At 49.2% G+C, this 13,588-nt stretch overlaps 1 long non-coding RNA gene across 3 annotated transcripts; it reads left to right on the plus strand.

Annotated features, from left to right (window-relative positions):
* Positions 1-1,025: 1,025 nt before the first annotated feature.
* Positions 1,026-11,754, plus strand: LOC149914400 (uncharacterized). 3 transcript variants are annotated; one of them, XR_016460445.1, is made up of 5 exons: positions 1,026-2,283; positions 2,753-2,861; positions 4,318-4,923; positions 6,823-8,264; positions 9,476-11,754. It is a non-coding gene; the product is annotated as an uncharacterized LOC149914400 (long non-coding RNA). The 3 variants fall into 3 exon arrangements; XR_016460443.1 differs by having other exon boundaries at positions 6,823-11,754; XR_016460444.1 differs by having other exon boundaries at positions 6,826-11,754.
* Positions 11,755-13,588: the final 1,834 nt, after the last annotated feature.

Genomic DNA, 13,588 nt, shown 5'->3' on the forward strand with positions numbered 1-13,588 from the left:
GCTTCCCCTGCATGTTTTCCTGGCTGTGTTCTCTTACTCCCATTGTTCCTTACCCTTCTTTAGGTGCTGCTTTTCATTCTAGGATATCCAACCTTACAGAGGAAATGGGGTTCATCTCAGATGCTGAAGAGCATCTTTGGTTGTGAGCTTCTTATTTCAGTCACGTGGGTCCCAAAGCAGAGCTGTTGGTGGAAGTGTCAGAGAAAGAGATGGAAGCACTGCACGTCTCATTAGGGAAGTGAATTAATTATATCGATTGATTCTCAAGGTGGTAATTTGAGCCATGGATGCAGCAACGAGCTTTAATAGCCTTCAGTGCTCCTGTATAGTCAATGAAAATTATATAAAGGAATATTATATATTTGATTATATTATTTGATTAAATAATATTAAGATGTTATAATAATGAAATAAGCAAGAGAGTTAGGCACAGCGAGACAAAGAGAATAAATAGGATGCTTACCCGTGTCGTGGGCTTGCTCAGGAAACTCCAGTGGAGTGGATCTTCCAAAGAGAAAGAGAGATCCTTCCCTACTGATAGTCAGCTCTTAAATGGGTCTAGGAGAGGTGGAGCCAGGCTCCACCCCTTCCTGCAGGGCAGGTTAATTGCTTTCACCTGTGCTCCCAGGGCTGACTCATTGCTCGCCTCAGGCGATTAATCAGAGGTTCAGGCCATGACTCAGCAGTTCCCATACAGCTCTCAATGCAGAGGCATCCCTGAAGGGTTCTGATGGGTGAGGTGCATCAGGCCCCAGTTGCAGGGTGCACAATTAACAAATGTACAGTTTGCAGAGTGACATGGTTAGAATGGTATTTTATAGGTTTTATAGTTAGAAAGATCACTGCAATAGTAAGTAATTGACAATCAAACATAAATAGAATGCCCACCCACGTCCTAGGCTTGCAGCATAAAGTTCCAAAGGGAGGGATCTCTAGAAAGAGATTGTCACACAGTTATCTCTGGATCTGAGTCCGTGACAGGGGCACAAACCCAGAAAATAGAAGAGAAATAGTAAATAAACTATCCTACATATTAACAGTGCAGCTAGCCCCAGCCCCATGGCTAACGAGACAAGGCACATTGTGGGCTGCATGCTCCAGGGGAGCGGGAGAGAGTAGGAAGACAGCAGATGGGTCTAACAAAAAAAAAAAAACAACAAAAAAAAAAACAGCAATCTGATTAGATGAAGTGATTATATGATTAGATAAAGAAATTTACTAAATCCAACCAAATCAAACAAAATGAGAGAGAAACAGAACATCAAATACAAGTTCTTACACAGAAGAAGCACGTGCCTTTTTCTCTGCTTCAGTCCAGCCAGGAGCTCCACCTTCCTCCTCTGTACTCCAGGTCTTCTAGGAATGCTACTCCTTCCCTTCTGTCTAAAAACCCAAAATGCCCATAAAGGCAGTCCACAGAACCAGAACTTGAACTCTCTAACTCACTTTATGTGATGTTCCGATGTGGAACACTGACAACAAAAATCACAAAACCACAACAGAGATCCTTCCCTGGTGGCAGCCAGCCCTTAAATGGAGTCTAGGAGAGGTGCAGCCAGGCTCCACCCTTCCTTTCACACAGCTGAATCGCCTTCACCTGTGCTCCCAACAGCTGACTCAGTCCTTGCCTCAGGTGATCAATCAGTGGTTCAGGCTGTAACTCAACAGCTCCCATTCACAGGGCCACGAAAGGACAGATGCGTGTCACTGGGAGCAGTGGATGTGCAAACAGCCCTCACTGCATTCCCAGCAGTGATTTCAGTCCTTTGCTAACTGGGCCGCTCACGCAGATCTCTACTATGTCAGCATTGAGATGTGTGCTTCCCCATCTGTTAGAAGAGTCACCAATTTGCATCGAGAACAGACCGGGATCAAAATATGTGGGCTATTGCAGGTCATCCATCCAGAAACCTCCCTTGGCAGACATTTATTTTACTCATTTTCTTCGTCCGACAACTGTACAGGCACTACAAGGGTACAGCCCAAAGCTGTGATGGAGCACCTGGGGAGGGGTGCAGCCTTGCGAGCACAGCTGGGGGCAGTTACGCTGTGGGGGTGGAACTGAGCCGGGCTCCACCCCTCCCTGACCCCATTTAAGGGCTGGGAAGCACAGGGGCAGCATCTGAACCTGGGGGGTGTTTCCCGTAGAGTGTGGGGATGGTGCCTTCTCTATTGCAGGGCTGTGGTCTCTCCCTTTTTTTGGGGGGGGGGGCGGCGGAATCCTGACTGCATTTGAGGACTAGAAGCCATCTGTACCTGGAAACAGCTTCCTTTAGAGTGAGGGTGAGTATCGGTCCTTGGAATGGGGTGGTTCTGTTTTTATTTCAGGGTTGTGACCTCCCCTTTTTGGGGGGATCCTAACCACGTTTAAGGGCTGGTAGCTGTAAGGACAGCTTCTGAACCTGGAGACCGCTTCCTTTGGGGTGCAGGGTGAGCCCTTAGAATGGGGGGAAGCAATTCCTGCTTTATTTCAGAGCTGTGAGCTCTGCCTTCCGGGGGGGGGTGTCTCAAGGTGGGTTAGAGCACCTGTATTTGCTATGTGTGTTGTTTCCTCTTCAATAGTTCTTACCTCATAATCTCCAATCTGGGGCTCCAAATATGGTTTGTCTGCTCCCCCATCATCCTACTTTGTGGCTGTAATTCACAGTACTGTGTGCTAATTACACCTATGTAGAGTTTTTTAAGGGCGTTCTGTGCATCATTACTGTCTATTAAATTATGTTCTGCATTCTTTTCTGATTTCATTTTGCAGCTCAGTGGGGTTTAAGGATTTGCTGGGCTCCTCTAATCAGCAGTGTGAGATCTGTGCGGCAGATAATAGAACATCACGAGCCCCACGTTGGTGCATTTCTTGTATGCAGGTAGGTTTGCGATGCGGTCCAACTCCCCCACAATGAATGTCCACAGCTAGATTAGGTTGCTCAGAGCTTGACCCAGCTTTGCCTTGAAAGGGACAACACATCCATCACGTCTCTGATAACCTGTTCCACTGCCCCACCGCCCTCACTGTGGAAGACATTTTTCTTTTATCTAACCTCAATTTTCCGTTGTTCTTCCTTTATGTAGTGAAAGGCTATTACCAGGTTACCTTGGAGCCTTCACTTCGCCAGGCTGAACAGCCCCAGCTTTCTCTTATAGGAGAGGTGTTCCGTCCCTCGGTTCATATTTGTGGCTGTACTCTGGATGTGCTCCCACAGCTCCGCATCTCTCCTGCACTGAGGACTCCTCATTTGGATGCAGCTCTCCAGGTGAGGCCTCACCAGCGCAGAGCAGAGGGGCGGGGATCGCCTCCCTTCGCCTGCTGACCGCGCATCTTTGGATGCAGCTCAGGATACGGTTGGCTTTCTGGGCTGGAAGGGCCCATTGCTGGTTTGTGTCCAGCTCCCACCCATCAGTACCCCAGGCCTTATTGGGCAGGACTACGCTCAGTCTTTTTACTCCCCAGCATATTTTGGTGGTGGGTGTTCCCTCATCCCAGCTGCTGACCCTGCACTTGGATTTGCATCCATTGCTCAGCCTGTCGAGTCCCTCTGGATGGCGTCCTGTCCCTCTGGTGTGTCACTGCACCCCCAGCTCGGTGTCATTAGGGTGCACTTAATTCCACTGTTTATGTTACTGATGAGGGGCAATCCCAGATGTTTATACGAACTGGGCGTAGAACCCCTTGAGAGCAGCCCTGCGGAGAAGGACTCGGGGATCCTGGTGGATGAGAAGCTGGACATGAGCCAGCAGAGCGTGCTTGCAGCCTGGAAGGCCAACTGTATCCTGGGCTGCATTAAAAGAGGGGTGGCCAGCAGGGAGAGGGAGGCGATCGTCCCCCTCTGCTCAGCTCTTGTGAGGCCCCATCTGCAGCACTGCGTCCAGGCCTGGGACCCCAGCACAGGAAGGACGTGGAGCTCTTGGAGCGGGTCCAGAGGAGGGCACTGAGATGGTCAGAGGGCTGGAGCACCTCTCCTATGAGGAAAGGTTGAGGGAACTGGGATTGTTTGTCTTGGAGAAGAGGAAGCTCTGGAGAGACCCCATCACAGCCTTCCATTACTCAAAGGTAGAGCATAAGCAGGAGGGGGAATGGCTGTTTACGAGGGTGTATAGTGATAGGGCAAGAGGAAATGGTTTTAAACTGAGACAGAGGAGGCTTAGGTTGGTTATCAGGAGGAAGTTTTTCACGCAGACGGTGGTGACGCACTGGAACACGTGCTTTAGAGTCACTTCCAGGAGGATCTGCTCCGTGATCATTCCCAGCACAGAGGTGAGACCGACGTGGTCGTAGTTCCCTATCCTTAATGACAGGTGTGCTGTTGCCTTTTTACTCACCAGAGACTTCACCTGACTGCTTGACTTCTCAAACACCACTGAGAGTGGCTCAGTGACTGCAGCAGTGAATTCCCTCGAACTCTGAGACTCATCAGGACCCGAAGACTCCTGGATGTTCGGGTCCTCAGGTGGTCCAGAACCTGATGTCCCATCACAGTGTGGGATGGGGAAGGGTCTGTGGGACTGGCATTCCTTCCTCAATCCCCACCTACCAAACCAAAGGTGAGGGCTGTGTCTAATGAGCAGTTATCAGAGAAGAGGGAAGCTAAAATGTTGTTGGGTACCGGAGCCTTCTCATCTGTTGTTCCCAGCTGCAGTGCTGCCGGTAAGCAGCATCGTGCACAGAGTGCAGCCACGTTGCTCTGAGAAAGGAGCACTGCAGTGCACGTTTGTGAAAGAGGCACTACCCTACATGTGGGGGGCAGTGCCTTCAGTACTGTGTTGTGTCCAACAGTGGCAGCGGAGAGCTGAGTGGCAGCTGCTCCAGAGCGCTGTAACGACTGCATGGAGGTGTGTGGGTCTTCATGAGAACAGCCAGGAACTGAAGTCTGCGTTTCCTGGGACGCCTCGGGACCTCACTTTGCTGGCTGGTAATTGTCTGCCCAGCAGGTAAGGGCAACGCACACCCACCAGCGTTCACCCATTCCATAGCATGTGTCACAGAATTAACTAGATCAGTTTATGCCCGTGACAGGGGGCAGTAGGCCCCTGCCCTCCCCACCCCCCCCGCCTGGGCCCACAAAATGGGAAGGAAGGGGGAAAAGGAAAAAAACAGCGGCAACAATCTATGGAGGTAAACTTATTTTACTAACTATGATATCGGAATGCAAAATAATACGATATAATACAATCTAATTGAAATTGAGACTAATAAATCAAATAAGATATGAGAGAGAGTTCCCGAGACCGAGTCAAACCTGAAAAAGCTTGGAACGGCTAGGAAAGCACCCTCCAGCACCCACTGCCAGGCAATAAGAGACCGCCCCCCCCGGAAGGGTCAGATCCCGTGACTTCCGCAATGTATAGGGACAGGTACGTAGAATTAGAGCATTAACACTTCCAGTACATGATGTTTTGATGTAGAATATTGAAAATCAAATAAGCAAAAACCAAAACCATGACAGCATGGCACAACACGGTTCTCCCAGTGCTCTTATTGCACTTAATGGTGCTCAAAAGGCTGCCTGTCCTTTTCTTTCTGTGTTCTCCTTGTCTCTGGCCTTTCACTGCGGTGTTCTCCTTCCCTTTGCCTTTGCTGTTCCTATTACATTCTCTTGCCCTCCTGTTTTTGTGTTCCATGCCACATTCTCTTGGCCATTGCCCTTGGCTTTCTTTGCTGCATTCACTTCAGCATTCAGTTTTGGCATTCCCTGCCGCGTTCTCTCGCCCTCCTGTTTTGGCATTTCCTTCCGTGTTCTCGTGGCCATCATCCTTGGCATTTCCTTCCGTGTTCTCGTGGCCATCATCCTTGGCATTTCCTTCCGTGTTCTCGTGGCCGCCATCCTTGGCATTTCCTTCCGTGTTCTCGTGGCCATCATCCTTGGCATTTCCTTCCGTGTTCTCGTGGCCGCCATCCTTGGCATTTCCTTCCGTGTTCTCGTGGCCATCATCCTTGGCATTTCCTTCCGTGTTCTCGTGGCCATCATCCTTGGCATTTCCTCGCCCTTCTGTTTTTGTGTTCCATGCCACATTCTCTTCAGCATTTGGTTTTGGCGTTCCCAGCAGCATTCTCTTGCCCTCCTGTTTTGGCATTTCCTGCCATGTTCTCTTGGCCCTTGCCTGGGCATTCCCTGCGGCATTCTCTTTGACCTCCTGTTTTGGCGTTCCAGCCACATTCTGCATTGGCCACCTTTGTCGTGTTCTCTTTGGTCTCCAATTTTGGCACTTTCTGCCATGTTTTCTCTTAGCCCTTGCCTGGGCATTCCATGCCATGTTCCCTCGGCCTTCCGTTTTGGCATTTCTTGCTTTGTTCTCTTGTCCTTTGCCTTTGGCCTTTCCTGCTGTGGTCTCTTTGGCTGTGTATTTTGGCCATTCCTGTTGCGTTCTCCTTGCCCTCACTTTGGCATTCCATTGGGTGCTCTCTTGGCTTTTTGCCCTTGCCTTAACCTTGGCTTTCCATGGGATTTCTGCTTGCCTTTGCCTTTGGCACTCTGGGATTAGCTGGGAGGCAGTGTTCATGTTAACCTCGACCTGAACCCACAGCTGAATGGGAGTTCTCACAATAATTACGTTAACCTGCAGCGTACCTGTAAACCAAACCCTTAACCCAATATTAAAAATGCCTCTTACCCTAAATGCTGACATAAAAATAATGCCCCATGTTTTCTGTCAAAGTAACCTTAATTGTAATTGTAGTGCAGAATACTATTGTTAAGTAACTGTAACTTCAAACCAATAAATAGCATTAATTATATCCCTAACGCTCCCTTGCGTCGTCATTAGAGCAACACGCGGAGGGTGCAGCCCTATATATGTGGGGCAGCGCCTTCATTACTGTATTGTGTTCAGCAGGTGGCAGCAGAGCCGCGGTCCTCCTGAATGCCGTAACAACTGCACGGAGAGATGAGCAGGTCTTCATGGGAACAGCAAGGAACCAGAATCTGCATTTCCTGGGACGCCCGGAACTTCACTTTGCTGGCGGGTAATTGTCTGCCCAGCAGGTAAGGGCAATGCACACCCACCAGTGTTCACCCATTACTTAGTGAGACCAAGGTAGGGTTTCCAGAACTCATTTCTACATTTCATGGTGCCCTGAATGCTGCTTGTCTTATTCTTCCTGCATTCTCCTTGCCTCTGGTCTTTCGCTGCGGTGTTCTCCTTCCCTTTGCCCTGGCTTTCCCTGCCGCGTTCTCTCGCCCTCCTGTTTTGGCATTTCCTTCCGTGTTCTCGTGGCCATCATCCTTGGCATTTCCTTCCGTGTTCTCGTGGCCATCATCCTTGGCATTTCCTCGCCCTTCTGTTTTTGTGTTCCATGCCACATTCTCTTCAGCATATTGGTTTTGGTGTTCCCAGCAGCATTCTCTTGCCCTCCTGTTTTGGCATTTCCTGCCATGTTCTCTTGGCCCTTGCCTGGGCATTCCCTGCGGCATTCTCTTTGACCTCCTGTTTTGGCGTTCCAGCCACATTCTGCATTGGCCACCTTTGTCGTGTTCTCTTTGGTCTCCAATTTTGGCACTTTCTGCCATGTTTTCTCTTAGCCCTTGCCTGGGCATTCCATGCCATGTTCCCTCGGCCTTCCGTTTTGGCATTTCTTGCTTTGTTCTCTTGTCCTTTGCCTTTGGCCTTTCCTGCTGTGGTCTCTTTGGCTGTGTATTTTGGCCATTCCTGTTGCGTTCTCCTTGCCCTCACTTTGGCATTCCATTGGGTGCTCTCTTGGCTTTTTGCCCTTGCCTTAACCTTGGCTTTCCATGGGATTTCTGCTTGCCTTTGCCTTTGGCACTCTGGGATTAGCTGGGAGGCAGTGTTCATGTTAACCTCGACCTGAACCCACAGCTGAATGGGAGTTCTCACAATAATTACGTTAACCTGCAGCGTACCTGTAAACCAAACCCTTAACCCAATATTAAAAATGCCTCTTACCCTAAATGCTGACATAAAAATAATGCCCCATGTTTTCTGTCAAAGTAACCTTAATTGTAATTGTAGTGCAGAATACTATTGTTAAGTAACTGTAACTTCAAACCAATAAATAGCATTAATTATATCCCTAACGCTCCCTTGCGTCGTCATTAGAGCAACACGCGGAGGGTGCAGCCCTATATATGTGGGGCAGCGCCTTCATTACTGTATTGTGTTCAGCAGGTGGCAGCAGAGCCGCGGTCCTCCTGAATGCCGTAACAACTGCACGGAGAGATGAGCAGGTCTTCATGGGAACAGCAAGGAACCAGAATCTGCATTTCCTGGGACGCCCGGAACTTCACTTTGCTGGCGGGTAATTGTCTGCCCAGCAGGTAAGGGCAATGCACACCCACCAGTGTTCACCCATTACTTAGTGAGACCAAGGTAGGGTTTCCAGAACTCATTTCTACATTTCATGGTGCCCTGAATGCTGCTTGTCTTATTCTTCCTGCATTCTCCTTGCCTCTGGTCTTTCGCTGCGGTGTTCTCCTTCCCTTTGCCCTGGCTTTCCCTGCCGCATTCTCTCGCCCTTCTGTTTTGTTGTTCCCCCTGGCATCCTCTTGGCCATTGCCTTTGGCCTTCTTTGCCGTGTTCTCTTCGGCCCTTGGCTTTGGCCATCTGTGCCACATTCTCTCGGCCTTTGTCCTCAGCCTTCTTTGCCACGTTCCCTTTGGCCTCCTGTTCTGGCGTTCCCTGCGACGTTCTCTTTGGCCTCCAGTTTTGGCGTTCCTGGCCGCGTTGTCTTTGGCCATTGCCCTTGGCGTTCTTTGCCACATTCTCTTTGGCCTCTTGTTTTCGCATTCCCTACAGCGTTCTCTTTGGCCCCTTGCTCTGGCATTTTGTGCGACGTTCTCTTTGGCCTCCGGTTTTGGCGTTCCTGGCTGCGTTCTCTTTGGCCATTGCCCTTGACCTTCTGCACTGGCCTTCCATGCAATGTTCTCACGGACCTTGCCCTCCATTTTGGCCTTCTCTGCGTTGTTCTCTTTGCTCTCTGTTTTGGCGTTCTCTGCAGCCTTCTCTTCGGGCCTGACCTCTGATGAGGCCTTCTCTTTGGTGTTCTCCATGCCTTCGCCGTCCCTTTGCCTTTCCTGTTGCCTTCCGTTGTGTTTCATCTATGCCTTTGCCCTCTGTTTTGGTGTTCTCTCGGGTGTTCTCCTTGCCTTTTGGTTTTGCCTTGGCCTTCCCTAACGGTCACTCCGAGCATAATCCTAATATACCTAACCCTAATACCTTCACCCTGACCCTATTGAGCTCTGAACCCCAAACGCAGTGCTAATTGTAACCATGACTGTATAGATAACTGTAGTAACCGTCCAAACTAACGCTGAACCTACGCTTGAATTGGGCACTAAACCCATCTGTAACCTTCTGTGTAATACTAACAAAAACACTTACAGCTTCCCTGTTAAACACTCCTAACCCTAATATTACTCAATTTGTCAGAGTAGTGTTTGGCTGCCATGTTTTGTGGGGGCGGGCTTACGGTGTGCGTCGTTTGCGTCTCGGCCTTCCTCTTTCTAAAGCGCGTCTCTCTGTATTACAGGTGAAGATCCTTCAGTACTCCCAGTCGATGACTTGCCCCACTTACCAGGCTTTCCACACTGACCGCCAGCTGGGTTCGGTCGAGCCGTTACCCGCATCCCCCGGTCCGTTCCCTTTCCATAGTCTTCCTTTCGCTCTGCCACAAGCCCCTACCACCGCCCGAGATCATCGCAGGCAATGTGGGGACGTGGCACTCAGTCTCATTATAGTTCATCCCATTGGCCTCAGCACAGCGATCCAACACACCCTTCCTTAGCCCCCTTTTACTCCCAGGCCAACGAATGCTTCCTTCGGATGCGATTTGTGTTCCTTCCCAGCCACTGTGAGACTCGTGCCCCTTTGTGGCCATTTTGAGAGTTGCGCTGACTTGAGCGTGTGCAATCAATTTATCTCAACCAAATTGGTGTTAGCTTTGCAGTCATTTTGCATCAACCAAATTGGCTTTGCATTCAATTTAATTCAACCGAATTGGCTTTAGTTTTGCATTCAATTAATGTAAACCAAATTGGCTTCAGCTTTGCCTTGCTTATGGGGTTGGGTTAGCTTTGCTTTGTTCGTTTCTAGCGCAGGGCTAACCCAACCCCAAAAGCAACGCTCAAGGCCCGTTGGAGGCAATCCGTGTTCCTTCCCGGCCAGTCTGAGACTCGTGCCCCTTTGTGGCCATTTTGAGAGTTGCGCTGACTTGAGCGTGTGCCATCAATTTATCTCAACCAAATTGGTGTTAGCTTTGCAGTCATTTTGCATCAACCAAATTGGCTTTAGTTTTGCATTCAATTAAGGTAAACCAAATTGGCTTCAGCTTTGCCTTGCTTATGGGGTTGGGTTAGCTTTGCTTTGTTCGTTTCTAGCGCAGGGCTAACCCAACCCCATAAGCAACGCTCAAGGCCCGTTGGAGGCAATCCGTGTTCCTTCCCGGCCAGTCTGAGACTCGTGCCCCTTTGTGGCCATTTTGAGAGTTGCGCTGACTTGAGCGTGTGCCATCAATTTATCTCAACCAAATTGGTGTTAGCTTTGCAGTCATTTTGCATCAACCAAATTGGCTTTAGTTTTGCATTCAATTAAGGTAAACCAAATTGGCTTCAGCTTTGCCTTGCTTATGGGGTTGGGTTAGCTTTGCTTTGTTCGTTTCTAGCGCAGGGCTAACCCAACCCCATAAGCAACGCTCAAGGCCCGTTGGAGGCAATCCGTGTTCCTTCCCGGCCAGTCTGAGACTCGTGCCCCTTTGTGGCCATTTTGAGAGTTGCGCTGACTTGAGCGTGTGCAATCAATTTATCTCAACCAAATTGGTGTTAGCTTTGCAGTCATTTTGCATCAACCAAATTGGCTTTAGTTTTGCATTCAATTAAGGTAAACCAAATTGGCTTCAGCTTTGCCTTGCTTATGGGGTTGGGTTAGCTTTGCTTTGTTCGTTTCTAGCGCAGGGCTAACCCAACCCCATAAGCAACGCTCAAGGCCCGTTGGAGGCAATCCGTGTTCCTTCCCGGCCAGTCTGAGACTCGTGCCCCTTTGTGGCCATTTTGAGAGTTGCGCTGACTTGAGCGTGTGCAATCAATTTATCTCAACCAAATTGGTGTTAGCTTTGCAGTCATTTTGCATCAACCAAATTGGCTTTAGCTTTGCCTTGCTTATGGGGTTGGGTTAGCTTTGCTTTGTTTGTTTGTACCGCAGGGCTAACCCAACCCCGTAAGCAACACCCAAGGGCCGTTGGAGGTCATTTGCCTTCCTTTCCGGCCAGTCTGAGACTTGCATTCTGTTTTGGATGGGCTGAGATCTAAACTGCTTTTGAGGTGGATTGCAATACATAATGTTTTTGAAAATGTAACGTCACTAATGGGGTATGGAGGCTCTGTGACCTTTCTCTGGTTAATCTGACGTATGTAAACCACGTGTGTTAAACTGTATGGGGTAAGTGTATATTGCATCTCTAAACTGCATTGTGCCACATATTCAATCTGTGTGATGCTGAGCCTGTAAACTGTGTTGTGCCACATATGGAATGTATGGATGCTGCACCTATAAATTGCATTGTGCCATGTACAGAATATATGAATGCTGTGGCTGTAAACTAAGTTCAGGAATTGTAATGAATATGGGTAACCCTGATGTACTGTATAATTGCTGGTATAGTTTATGTGCATATGATTCTGTGAAAATAGTGCTTTAACAAGTATTATTGCTGAGTCATTTAAGGCTGTGGAGTGTCTTGCTTTGTCACAATCATGACTTGGATCACACTTGGAGGTAGGTCTGAGAGGTAGGTATGGAGGCTGGGGGTTAGGGTTAGGGTTAGGGTTAGGGTTAGGGTTAGGGTTAGGGTTAGGGTTAGGGTTAGGGTTAGGGTTAGGGTTAGGGTTAGGGTTAGGGTTAGGGTTAGGGTTAGGGTTAGGGTTAGGGTTAGGGTTAGGGTTAGGGTTAGGGTTAGGGTTAGGGTTAGGGTTAGGGTTAGGGTTAGGGTTAGGGTTAGGGTTAGGGTTAGGGTTAGGGTTAGGGTTAGGGTTAGGGTTAGGGTTAGGGTTAGGGTTAGGGTTAGGGTTAGGGTTAGGGTTAGGGTTAGGGTTAGGGTTAGGGTTAGGGTTAGGGTTAGGGTTAGGGTTAGGGTTAGGGTTAGGGTTAGGGTTAGGGTTAGGGTTAGGGTTAGGGTTAGGGTTAGGGTTAGGGTTAGGGTTAGGGTTAGGGTTAGGGTTAGGGTTAGGGTTAGGGTTAGGGTTAGGGTTAGGGTTAGGGTTAGGGTTAGGGTTAGGGTTAGGGTTAGCGATTAGGGTTAGGGTTAGGGTTAGGGTTAGGGTTAGGGTTAGGGTTAGGGTTAGGGTTAGGGTTAGGGTTAGGGTTAGGGTTAGGGTTAGGGTTAGGGTTAGGGTTAGGGTTAGGGTTAGGGTTAGGGTTAGGGTTAGGGTTAGGGTTAGGGTTAGGGTTAGGGTTAGGGTTAGGGTTAGGGTTAGGGTTAGGGTTAGGGTTAGGGTTAGGGTTAGGGTTAGGGTTAGGGTTAGGGTTAGGGTTAGGGTTAGGGTTAGGGTTAGGGTTAGGGTTAGGGTTAGGGTTAGGGTTAGGGTTAGGGTTAGGGTTAGGGTTAGGGTTAGGGTTAGGGTTAGGGTTAGGGTTAGGGTTAGGGTTAGGGTTAGGGTTAGGGTTAGGGTTAGGGTTAGGGTTAGGGTTAGGGTTAGGGTTAGGGTTAGGGTTAGGGTTAGGGTTAGGGTTAGGGTTAGGGTTAGGGTTAGGGTTAGGGTTAGGGTTAGGGTTAGGGTTAGGGTTAGGGTTAGGGTTAGGGTTAGGGTTAGGGTTAGGGTTAGGGTTAGGGTTAGGGTTAGGGTTAGGGTTAGGGTTAGGGTTAGGGTTAGGGTTAGGGTTAGGGTTAGGGTTAGGGTTAGGGTTAGGGTTAGGGTTAGGGTTAGGGTTAGGGTTAGGGTTAGGGTTAGGGTTAGGGTTAGGGTTAGGGTTAGGGTTAGGGTTAGGGTTAGGGTTAGGGTTAGGGTTAGGGTTAGGGTTAGGGTTAGGGTTAGGGTTAGGGTTAGGGTTAGGGTTAGGGTTAGGGTTAGGGTTAGGGTTAGGGTTAGGGTTAGGGTTAGGGTTAGGGTTAGGGTTAGGGTTAGGGTTAGGGTTAGGGTTAGGGTTAGGGTTAGGGTTAGGGTTAGGGTTAGGGTTAGGGTTAGGGTTAGGGTTAGGGTTAGGGTTAGGGTTAGGGTTAGGGTTAGGGTTAGGGTTAGGGTTAGGGTTAGGGTTAGGGTTAGGGTTAGGGTTAGGGTTAGGGTTAGGGTTAGGGTTAGGGTTAGGGTTAGGGTTAGGGTTAGGGTTAGGGTTAGGGTTAGGGTTAGGGTTAGGGTTAGGGTTAGGGTTAGGGTTAGGGTTAGGGTTAGGGTTAGGGTTAGGGTTAGGGTTAGGGTTAGGGTTAGGGTTAGGGTTAGGGTTAGGGTTAGGGTTAGGGTTAGGGTTAGGGTTAGGGTTAGGGTTAGGGTTAGGGTTAGGGTTAGGGTTAGGGTTAGGGTTAGGGTTAGGGTTAGGGTTAGGGTTAGGGTTAGGGTTAGGGTTAGGGTTAGGGTTAGGGTTAGGGTTAGGGTTAGGGTTAGGGTTAGGGTTAGGGTTAGGGTTAGGGTTAGGGTTAGGGTTAGGGTTAGGGTTA

Source organism: Phasianus colchicus, chromosome 30 (genome assembly GCF_987193195.1).
Source record: "Phasianus colchicus chromosome 30, bPhaCol1.hap1.1, whole genome shotgun sequence".
Lineage (NCBI taxonomy): Eukaryota > Metazoa > Chordata > Aves > Galliformes > Phasianidae > Phasianus > Phasianus colchicus.